Below are 12076 nucleotides of genomic sequence, written 5' to 3'. Positions count from 1 at the left end.
GCCAAGGTTTTAAGGGGAGGAAAAAAAGATATAGAAAGAAGGCTACTGGGGAGAGTTAAAGAGTGGAGAAGATGAGGAGAGTAGAGCATGCAGAAGGTGAGTGAAGGCACATTCCAAGGGAGGAAACAGCGTGCTCTAGAGAAAGGGAGGAAATGTCAGGAAGCGGCTGTTGGTGAAACTGGCTGGAGCAGAAAGAATGCAACAGGAAGGAACAATAGGTGGAGAGCCTTTAAGGCCACCCTCACAGGCTCATACTTGTTCAGTGAGCCCTGGGGGCTTTTGACATGGACGCCAGACCTGAACTTTAGAAAGCCTGTGGTGTGGGGGTTGGATTGAAAAGGATGGAGGGAGAACCCCAAGTCAAGGGAACCAGGAGGGAGGCTATTGAAATGACCTAATGAGTGGTCACAAGGCTCCTCAGGCAGAGGCTGGGTGGGAAGAAGAGAAGCACAGACATGAAAGTGCACAACATTTTTCAAAAACAGCATTAAAGGCAGTCAAAACTATGGCTCAAAATAAATGTTCTCTTTTGGAGCAGAGGCAGCAATGGGCCTACGCTGCTTTCATTTAAACCAATACTTGTTAGATGCAAGGACAGTGGCTGGCCAGTAGTAAATTGCCTCTTATCTCTAGATCCAGGCCATTTCATTCCTCTGCCCAGAGTCTGAATAATAAATGTTCTATTCCTCCAAAGAAAATAATGCCATTGAATGAGGTGAAGATATCAGAAATAGGACAGTTTGATTTTTATGGACAGAGTTTCAGACAATAGATTAGAATTCATCTATTTCTTTCCCAGTTGACCCATCAGCCCAACTACCTGACCTTGAAAAGTCATTTTCTTCCTCTTTTCAGTACAATTTTAAAAATCGAAGTGTTTTTAGAATTGGAAAGAAAAACCTAGGAAGGAGGCTTGTAGCAAAGAAAGGGCAATCGATCTGTTCAAAGAATTAGTGTTCTGATGAGACTGAAGGGGAATAGCTGAAGCCCTCCCCGTTAGGACTACGGATTATGCAGTGATGGGAAGGGAATTAATTTATTGGCACCTGTTACTCTTCAAGTACTGAACTTGGTGTTATGGGTTTAAAAATGAACAAGATAAGATCATCCCTGCCTTCAGGGTGCTCACAGACATATAGAAAAAATCCCATACAGCGTGATGGGAGCAACAATATGAATGGCGGAAGTTTGGGGAGCCAGAGAAGGTTCCAAGAGGCTTGAGTAAATAGGCATCATCCAAGGAAGAATACATCAGGACTTGGAAATCAGTATCTCTCAAGCTTCCACATCATGCTTCCTGATTTCCAACTATATTACAAAGGTATAGTAACCAAAACAGTATGGTACTGGCATACAAATAGGCACACAGACCAATGAAACAGGTTCAGAGCCCAGAAGTAAACCTTCATATATACGATCAACTAATATTTGCCAATAGAGCCAAGAATATTCAATGGGGAAAGGATAGTCTCTTCAATAAATGGTGTTGGGAAAACTAGATAATCATTTGAAGAAGAATGAAATTGGGACCCTATTTTACACCACTCACAAAAGTTAACTTGAAGTGGATTAAAGACTTAAACATAAGATCTGATACCACAAAACTCCTCGAAGAAAACACAGGGTAAGAGTTCCTTGACACTGGTTTTGGCAATATTTTTTTTAGATGTGATTCCGAGACCAAAGGCAGCAAAAACAAACAAGTGGGACTACATCAAACTGAAAAGGCAACCAAACTCAAAAGGAAAAGTGCTGTTCCAAAATGGGGGAAATTGTCTTGGGAAGATGTGCATCCTCTTATTTATGCAGATGTCCAAACTCAAGTGGGGTGAGCATTGGGCAGGGGTGTGGCAGAGGGGCTCAAAATAGCAGACAGGTGGAATGGATGACTTAAAGCTTCCTATCAAGCCTGACATTCTGTGACTCTACATTGAAGGTATATGTGAGGTCTGCTCCAATGCTCTCTCTATCCCTACAGAGCTCCCTGCCCAGGGAATACATATTAAGAAATGGCAGGCAGCACCATGAAAAACCAGGACTTGAGGAATGCAATCAGATTGCAATTTTATTTGTGTCTCCCACTTTCCCTTCAAACTGCATTCAGTGAGATAAACCTCAGGCAATCTCATGATTTTCTGACCACTCTCTGATCAAAAGTCTGATGGCCATTTTAAGCTGCAAACAGTATCAATCCAGTGATTAAAAAGTCCAGTCTCCTATAATACTAATCAAAGCTGCCAACTCCTTTGAAGACAAGACTTTCCCTTTCTTCCCCAGGAGGGCAGGTGCTGGAGGAAGGGGGAAGGAGTGTGGTAGCTAGTCAAGGTCAGTCTTTGATGCCCTCAGGGCTGGGGAAGGGCAGGATAAGGTGTACATAGTTGATAGGAAAGGTAAAAATGGCAGAAACGTTTTATCTGACTATCAGGTTGGGAAGGTGTTTTGTTTTTTCGGGGGGAAGGCGTTAATATTGTTTTCTGGGGCAGTTCACAGATAGCTCTCACAGGCCATGATCTTGACCCAGACGAAAGCCTGCTGATCTAGTATTACTCACTCTCTCCTCTGCCCTTGGGAATCCAGAAATACAACTTTGGTTTATCTTTTATTGAGGCAACTTCTTCCACCTTAATAATTCTACTGGGAGTGAAGGCCAAGCCCCAAGCAGAAACAATTCTCCTTTGTTTTGCTGCCCCATCAACTAGATAGCCCAGGTTTCACCCTCTGATATGCTGGTTGGGGCAGTAGTATGGTGTCAGACAACAACAGGTCTGTGTGTTCCCCTAAACTCCTTCATTTGACAAGGTGAAGGGGAAGCTCCCCTCAACCTTCCTCCTTAGATAAGGAAGGAGGACTCCCAGCACAGCCACACTATCTCCAAAGAAATTCTCATAAAGTTTCCCTAACTCTCAATTCTCTCCACCTTATTATATCCTCGATATGGTTTGGGGTCTGGTGAGCTGTGCTTTTCAACTTATCTTCTCTGTAACTTCTGCATATGACCTAGAACAGCGGTTCTCAACCTGTGGGTCACGACCCCTTTGGCGGTCGAACGACCCTTTTACAGGGGTCGCCTAAAACCATCCTGCATATCAGATATTTACATTACGATTCATAAGTGTAGCAACATTACAGTTATGAAGTAGCAACGAAAATAATTTTATGGTTGGGTCACAACATGAGGAACTGTATTTAAAGGGCCAGAAGGTTGAGAACCACTGGCCTAGAATCTCCTTTAGAATGTATGTTATTACATTAATAGAAACCTCCCATATAACACTGTTTAATTTTCAGTGACCAGGTAGGAAAGAAATGACAGAATTATTAATAGCTATGTAAGTGCTTGATGCTCTCATGCAAAGCCCCTGTAAGAGAATAAAGAATTCAGAGGAGGCCTGAAGCACCTTGCTTCCTACTTACTGAATCTCTTCCTCTTCCGCTCCCCAAACAGGGGTGGATGTTATCATCGCAGTGCAAGAAAGACCAAGGTGAAGCAGCACCCCAAAATGACCAGAGGAAGTGGAGCAAATCCAACCACTAAGAGACCACATTGATCCCAAACCTGGTGCTGAGTATCCCAGGCATCTTCCTGTGGGATGAGGACAGTAGACAAGGTCAGGTTGTCATCTGGCAGAAATGAAAGCTGAATGGAGATGGCCAAGTCGCCTCTGATATGGGAGAGAAAGGCACCAATCTTTCAACCAATCTTTGGACCAGGAAGTGGAAGAGGAACGGGTAAGAGAACCCACCAGGTATAGATTCAAGAAGTGAAAGAGAAAGAGGATGGCTTGGTTCCTGCCACTGAGTAATTCAAAGCTTCCCAACTGGCCAAGTTGCGTGCCAAGAATGGGCTACAGGTGTGCAACAAGACCTCAAACCCCCAAGCCTTTGGGGCTGCTGGAGATCCTGGACTGGCCACCTCTGGCCATAAACAGCCTTATTTGGGGCTCTGCAGAGGGTGGCCAAGATGACCGAGATCTGTCGGGACATCCCACAGTGCCTGCAGGCAGGAGTGTAACAAGCACCACTGAACACTGATTCGGCCTCCACGTGCTGGGCAGAGCCAAGGAAAAAGAAGCCCTTCCACCTGAACAGCTACGCTGGCAGCTGAACATGGAGCCCAGACTGCCCAGCGAAGACAAGTGACCCATGGGTCCTCCAGAGGAGCACAGTGCAGACACAGCCCAAGGCGCCACCTGGCTTTGTTAGAGGAGGGGCAGCAGGAAGGCTGAGCTCCTGGTGATGGCCTTCTCATTGGGGATTTCCGCCTGTTAGTAATGGATGTGTCCTTTCAATGGTGACTACTCTAATGATATGCGACAGTCTGCACATTAGTCACCTTAATGTTTTGAAATGCTAGATATAAAAAAGTTCAATTAGATTTGAAAAACACTTGCATTATCACAAGAAATTTCAACAGTAAATTTATCAATAAAAGAAAAGGATGAGCTGCTATAGTCTCCAAATATAACTTCAACTAGTATGAATTTTGGAACAGTTGTAAAACAATGGTTTAAATATGGTTTAATGTAAAGTTACTCATTGGTGGCGAATGTCCAAAATTTGAAGAGATCATAATTGACACCTTTTGATAAGGACTGAGTACAGCCATTTCAAGCATCAAGCTTGATTTTTTTTTAATAAATTACATTTTCAGAAGCACATTCATTTTTTTCATTTAAAATACTGACTCTATTTGGGTGTTTTATGCAAACCTAATATATTTCTCAAATTTTAATTTCCCTTGTATTTACATGATGTAAAAAAAATGATTTTTTTTTCACTCTATCTCTTTTTTCATAGATGCCCCAGAACCCCTGCAGGTACCTACAATGTGCTGTAAGAACATTCTCCTTTTCCGTATGAGCCATGACACAGCCGTAATTCCCTGCATTTGAGCACATGCTGTAACAATCAGCTTAGGTAAGGGCTCCTTCCAGCACTATCTTGAGCTGGGTGAGGAAGCTTAGGGAAATTTTCCTTGGAGGAAATCGCATCAATGTGCATATTTTTAAGTTTGCATACTCTATAAAGAACATATCCATTGTGCATATTGTGTCAAGGATGTTTCCTAAAATATCTGATCCTCAACTATGGATCTCACTCTCAAGATTCTTGCAAGGATCCCATCTTGGGAGGACTACGTGTGGATACGAGGCTCAGGCTCTGCCCTCCAGTGGGAAGGCACAGAACAATCTGGGGGCCCTGCACTCTCCCAGGTGTTGATATGACCAAACTACATTTTCTTATCTGGTCATTTGGCCACCTTAAAAAACAAACAAACAAGTTAATCTAATTTTAGCATACTCTTTGGCTAATTTCACTATTTTATCTTTTAAAATACATTCTTTACTAACCCTTTTAACTTACTTCTAATGTTTCATCTTTTTCCTCCTAGTCCAGCAGTTCTCAACCTGTGGGTTGCGACCCCTTTGGCGTCGAACGACCCTTTCACAGGGGTTGCCTAAGACCATCCTGCATATCAGATATTTACATTACGATTCATAACAGTAGCAACATTACAGTTATGAAGTAGCAACGAAAATAATTTTCTGGTTGGGTCACAACATGAGGAACTGTATTTAAAGGGCCAGAAGGTTGAGAACCACTGTCCTAGTCCCACCTCGTTGATGAATGGTAGATGAGAGGTACTCAGAGATTTTTAGAAAAGGCATCACATAGATGACCCAGGTCAGAGAAACACGTGGCACTGTAGTCAGGCTCAGTCCTCAGGAAGCCTTGCTGAGCATCTCGTTGTCCAACTGCTCGGTGCCAGGCGCTTGCACATGCTACTCCTAGTCATTACTCTGACCCTTTCATACAGGTATTAGCAGATCTAGCTTACAGATAAGGACACTGAGGCTCAAAGCGATTCAGCAATTGCCCAAGGACACGTCTCTAGTGATGGGTATGTCAGGAGTTACAGTCAAATCTGTCTATTTGTGAACCTGTGCTCGTTCTATTCCTACAGTGCTTCTCAAACTTTAACATGCTTGTAAGTCTTAAAATGCAGATTCCGATTTAATAGGTGTGGAGTGGGGCCCAAGAGTCTGCATTTCTAACAAGCTCCTGGGTGAGGCAGTTGCTGCTCCCCAGACCACACTTGAGTGAAAATGTGCACGTGGCCTTGGCCAGGCCCCTCCGGGTACACTGGCATCCAGGAGGCGGCCCAGAGAGAGCTGTCGGAGTTATCATTTATGCTCATTTCGTTTGCTTTCGCTGACTGGCTTTTGATCAGGGTTCCAATAGATGGCTAGCAAGAGCTAATTACAATCCCAACTAATACACTGTGTCAGTTGTTATTCATTAACAAATTATGTTCCTGACAAACTGCTCTAGTGTGGTACCCTAAGTACTGTAATTAAAATCTTAGAAAGTTGCATGTGGGCCTAATTGATTTCCTTAATGTATTACTCAGACTAAACATGCCATTATTTTGTGTCTTGATGTTTATGAAGGGGCAAACTGCTGCTGCCACCCAGGCAGCAGAGGGAGAGCCGCTGGGTGAGCGGGGGAGCTTGCCAGCTCTGGGGGGCCTGCTCACTTCCCTAGCAGTGCCACCCGAACAACGTTCAAATGACAGTGGTGGCTGCTTTCCACCAGAAATATTCACACAGAAAGGGATGGAGGATAATTGGATTTATGTTTATAATTTGTGCATCCTCCTTGGATTTCCAAACTTCGGGAATGCTACGATGACTCTAGTGTACCCACAGAGAAATGGAGAGATGCTTCCCCAGGAAGTCATGGCCCCATGACCCAGAGGCTCTCCCTTTTGGTACCAAGCACCAGAGGGCAGAAAGGGAGGGCGAACTGGGGACAATGTCTATGCTTAAAAGTCATGTATGATGCAGACAAGTCCAAGTGTACTGGTATTTGGCAAATCTGAAATAATAAGGACAGCCAATATCTATACTGAAAGCCACTGAATTAGACTGTATGTAGTCATTCCTTCATGTGTTCAATAGCCTTTTAATGAGTACCTAGGATGGGCAAGGCCTGGGTGAGGCAGTGTTTGATGTAAAAAAACAAACAAACAAAAACATGCGAAATAAGCACAATCATAACAGCAGAAAACATGTATTACATGCCAGGCACTATTCTAGAAACTGTAAACATACTAATTCCTGCTCAGTTCCTATGAAGTAGGTACTCTCATTGTCCCTGTTTTACAAATGAGAAAACTGAGGCAACAGAGAAGGTATGGGACTTGCCTAAGGTTGCACAACCAGGCTTTAGATCCAAGCAGCGTGGCTCTCCTTACTTGAACCCTTGTGCTATCCTGCCTCTCTTAAGTATAATAATGATAGCTAATGAGGACTTAGCATGTTCTTATGAGTAATTCGATCCTCACAAAACCCTAATGATGTAGGTACTGTCATTATCCCCATTTCACATTGAGGAAACTGAGGCACAGAGAGGTTGCTTAACTGCCTCAAGGTCTCATGGTTGTAAGTGGCAGGGTGAGGATTTGAGCTGAGGCCCTGAACTTATATTTTTAATCTCCATGCTTCTTAGATAGAACTAGCAGAGATCTGAGAAATCATATAGGGATTTGGGGCCTGCATAGGTCAACCAATGTAAATAATTAAACTCCAGGTGAGCTTGCTCCATATTTCGAACAGATGGAAAGGAAGGTCCAGGTAAAAAGTGCAGACCTGGGACGTGAAGGCAGACGTCTGATGCCCAAGGCTGCCCCTGACCTCTGTATCATCATGCCTCTTATACACCCACAGTTCTGAGGCCGTCTCCCTGCCCTCTGCCCCACTCACCCTCACTCAGCCTCCAACACAACAGGATGGACCGCAGTGTCTAAGGACACACTTAACAGCTTAGTAATACGTTCCATTATTCGCTATGCATTGCATGTTGAAGAAACTAAAATGTGATTAATTCTGGAACTTCCTTTCATTTTGTATGAGGGCACACATAAAAAAATGCAAATTATAGCCTAGCCAGCATGGCTCAGTGGTTGAGCATCAACCTATGAACCAGGAGGTCATGGTTCGACTCCTGGTAGGGGCACTCCAGGTGGCAGGCTCAATCCCCAGTGGGGGGCATGTAGGAGGCAGCTGATCAATGGTTCTCTCTCTCCCTCATCCTTCCTCTCTGAAATCAATAAAATAATTTTTTGAAATGCAAATGATAAAAGGCAGACATTTCTCACATTTTTCTGATTTTAAAAAAATAAAGTGTCGGTTGTGCGGTCTTTTGGAAAAATTGGGCTATTGTGTTTGCTGGAACAGGAGATGGAGCTTTTCAACAGGTTATAATCTCACGCTGTACTGCCACACTCAAAGAGAACGCCCATTACCCGCTGGCTGCCCTGTGCATGATGGGCCTCCCTGGTGTTTTCAAGTTCTCTCCTTGGTTCCCGAACCACAACTTGATATGACTCATCCCCACTAGCCTGAGTCACTTCCTATGTCGCTAGTTCACAGCTCCCTCATCACAAACTGCATTATTTCTGCTTCTCTCAGACGAGTGCCTTTGCATACACCCGATGTAGGTTTCCAGATCATTCTACCCTGAGACTTCTGCCACAGGCATCACAAATTCCCTTCCTCCATTTTCTGGGGATGAGCTACCCACCATCCTTGGTGAGCTCCCTCTTTGAGCCGTTTCCACTCATTATTAAGCACATTTTCCTCTCGGGTAAACCAACTGGCTTTTCATTGATCCCTTTTTACATATAATATTCTTTAACTGTTTTTAATGCATATATGTATATATACATATATTTATATTTTAATATTAGCAGCCAATACTGTAATTTTTTTATCACATTACTAAGCAAAAACTCAATTTAAATTCAAAGAATCATGTAGACAGACTATTCATCCCTGCAAACTCCATTGTCAATTCTTATGCAGGATCTTGGCGCACTGATGACTTGGCTAATAAAAATGCCTTCTGAAGTTAAAAATCGCTCCCGGGCAGTGCTACCTTTCAATAAGAGAGTTCTCAAAAACACCTGACAGAACTCGGTTGCCTATGACAGATTTTCCCCTCTCCACAAGTCACCGTCTGTAAGCAGAGATGGAGGCAATGCAATCATCAGAAAAGCTTCAGCCACTCTTTTCAATGTATTTGATATATAAGAAAACATCTGGTTTATGGGCGAGTGTTCAGAATACAGAATACTTGTGAGACAGACAGGATGCCATTACCTAATAAAGACAGAATTTCTTTTTTCTTTTCTTTCTTTTTTCTGGAACTGCCATTGGGAGGTTTCTGGCAGTTTTTAGTTTTGGGAGGTTGAGAGAGCTCTCAGAATCTTTGGAACAGATAGATTCCTTTGGTTTGTGCAAAATTATTAGGATTGGTCCTGTAGTTATTCAAATACAGGGTGGGGCAAAAGTAGGTTTACAGTTATTCGTATGGAAAATAATACATTAATAAATAATCATGCAAGAATAAATTCTTTCATGTACTCACAACTGTAAACATACTTTTGCCCCACCCTGTGTAAAGCAAGTGCCTATCCATTGTCCTTGGTGACTGCAGTGAAGTCACCATCAACCTGAATGATATTGCAGATTAAGATGCCAAGTGTCCTGCCCACTGATGTAAGTGGGACCTGTTCAGCCAGAACCATGCCCCAGAAGCACATGCCTACATGGGAATCTAGAGTAGGACCACTGGTATCTAAGTGGTATTTAAAGAGTAAATAACACTAACGTTTTGAAATGTATTTTCAACTACTTGAGTTAGTTCACAACTTTCTTGGTACACATTTTAAAAAAAAGACATTTTAGAGAATATTTCATGTTTTACATAATATTCTAGTAAACACATGCCAGAAATATCTAACACAAACAAAAGTTTCATGAAACAATACTTATCCGTATCTACACTAATAAAAGAGAAACATGCAAATTGGTGTCACTCCGCTACACCCACCAGCCAATCAGAGCGATTATGCAAATTAACCCAACAAAGATGGCGGTTAATTTGCATATGCAGGCACAGAGCGAAGACTGAAGGCTCTGGCCGGAGTGAAGACTGAAGACTGAAGACTGAAGAGGCTTGGCTTCAGGTAGCAGAGAAGCCAAGCCGCACTGCAGCCGGAGGGGAGAAGTCAAGCCTCGCTGCGGCCGCAGCGGAGAAGCCTAGCCTCACTGTGGTCGCAGTGGAGAAGCCTAGCCTTGAGGCTTGGCTTCTCCTCTGTGGCCGGACCAAAGGCCTCTGTCCCAGGTGCCGGAGGAAAACCAGTGCCAGCAGCCAGGGGAAGGAAGGCCTATTGCGCAAATCTTCGTGCAACGGGCTTCTAGTTACATATAATGCTGATATTTCTATATATCCTATATCATTGTTTTAATGTTGGTCATGTCCCACTGAATTCATATTATGACCTGTTAATGGGTCATTTGCAGTCCAAAAAACATCCAACTATTGTAATTGCTTTGTCTGAGTCCAGGAGTCAATCTGTGGCATCCAAGAGATTGGTGGCCTTTGGCTTTGAAGTTCAGGGACCTATAATAATGTCAGCAGTTGACTTTAAAACTTTCCAAATAGACTGTGAGATACTATAGACGAGCCAGTTAGTTTCAGCTTTAACTCTGGGGGTACCTGGGGTGGTCAGGGGGCACTCTCATCTGCAGTTCATCCTCTGCTGCTTCTGCTGTCTGTATCTCAGCCAATTGTCCCAGCTTTGCCAATCTGCACTCAGAATGTCAAAAATGAGTTTTTATGGTGGAAAGTGATGTCCTGTTGATCAGCAAAAAATGTCAGAAATGGGCTCCTATTAGTGAAATTAAAAGTATTCGTTGTCAAATATAAAAAGAACACTCATAATGAAGATGTTTCTAAGACTACTTAAAAAAGTATTTTTAATATGTGAACTGGCTAAGATATCTTTACTCTTGTACAATTAGGGTGGCAGAATCCAGGGAACTGGGCAGCCAACAGCCCCAGGGAGACTCGATTGTTGCTAAAAGGCTCTACGTGCACCCCCAGCGTATGACAACTGATGTGAACTATCCTTGTCTGATAGCGACAGAAAGGTGACAGGATCCTGCCTCTGTAGTCTTGGCTTTTGTCTCCAGTGAACCATCCAAAAGGCCAGAGGCTGTGACTTCATCAAGCTTCCAGAATAGATAGCGTGAGCCGTTTTGTGCCTGCTTGCTAGTGAATGTGTGTTCAGCACATGTTTGCTGCGTGGCAGAATCTGGTCTGAGACTGGCTTTCATTATAACATGGTAGGGAGGTTATGTGGGAGTGTCCAACTATCACCCACCTCAAACATCCTTGGGGTGACTAGTGTTATCTTTTTTAAAAACCTCTAATGGCTGTGATTACCAAATGGATTAAATCCAGTTCATAGGCCCCTTCTACACTTGTAAATCTATGTGGAGATCAAGGGATGCAGAGAAGCAGGTCACTTTGTGGGAATGGCTGACAAATGCGGCCAGCAGAACAGATATGTAGAGCAAGTGAGTGTCCTCTCGACTCTCAGAATTCACTGGTGAGGAAAGCCCAGCAGATGACGGGTCTTCAAAGGACGGGGACTTTGGGCCATTTTACTGTAGATCATAAAAGGAAATATGACCTTACTTGGTAAGCAGAGGCTGCTGAGTTCTGAAAACCATAAGTCACATTGGAATCACAGTATATAACAAGAAGGATTTTGTTGACGTTCCATTCTATTTAAAGGTTGGTGTTTTAGTTACGAAGTTCACTGTCTCAGGATAATAATGTGGCAGGGAAAATGGTAGGACTCCATTTAAGTCTAAGATACATCCACTGCTGAATTTCAGACCTTTCTGATGAGTCAGACAAAGGGACAGGCCGTAACTGAATAACCACAAGGAAGGGGCTTTGTGAATTATGGGGCTATTTGGAAGGAAGCTGGTGGAGAAGGTTTGACAAGTGTCTGAGAGATGGAGATGAAATGATGGGTTTGGGATCTGCCTTGTATATCTCCCTGGCCATGAACTAGACCTGCTCTCTCTGGGCTGCAGGCAGAATCAAAAGGAAACCTGAGGCCCTGGCTGGTTTGGCTCAGTGGATAGAATGTCGGCCTGTGGACTGAAGGGTCTTGGGTTTGATTCTAGTCAAGGGCATATGCCCAGGTTGCGGG

General features: G+C 43.5%; 1 protein-coding gene and 1 pseudogene across 3 annotated transcripts in view; one reads left to right on the top strand and one right to left on the bottom strand.

Moving 5' to 3' along the window:
• LOC102241193 (U3 small nucleolar RNA-associated protein 14 homolog A-like) overlaps positions 1-12076 on the bottom strand; it is a 70619-nt gene that overhangs the window by 27687 nt on the left and 30856 nt on the right. For 2 of the 3 annotated variants that reach the window (XM_014534428.1, XM_005859793.2), the window contains one exon: positions 10567-10704. The exons of the other annotated variant lie outside the window; for it this stretch is intronic. The gene's annotated coding sequence lies outside the window, so the exon portion shown is untranslated. The remainder of the gene's footprint in view (positions 1-10566; positions 10705-12076) is intronic. 3 annotated transcript variants of the gene reach the window in all.
• The window catches only part of LOC102252946, a 2129-nt pseudogene continuing 1440 nt past the window's right edge, over positions 11388-12076 (top strand).

This window comes from Myotis brandtii, unplaced genomic scaffold (assembly GCF_000412655.1).
Source record: "Myotis brandtii unplaced genomic scaffold, ASM41265v1 scaffold13, whole genome shotgun sequence".
Taxonomy (NCBI): Eukaryota; Metazoa; Chordata; class Mammalia; order Chiroptera; family Vespertilionidae; genus Myotis; species Myotis brandtii.
The sequence above is the reverse complement of the archived record's forward strand: the minus strand, read 5'-3'. Positions and strand labels throughout refer to the sequence as shown.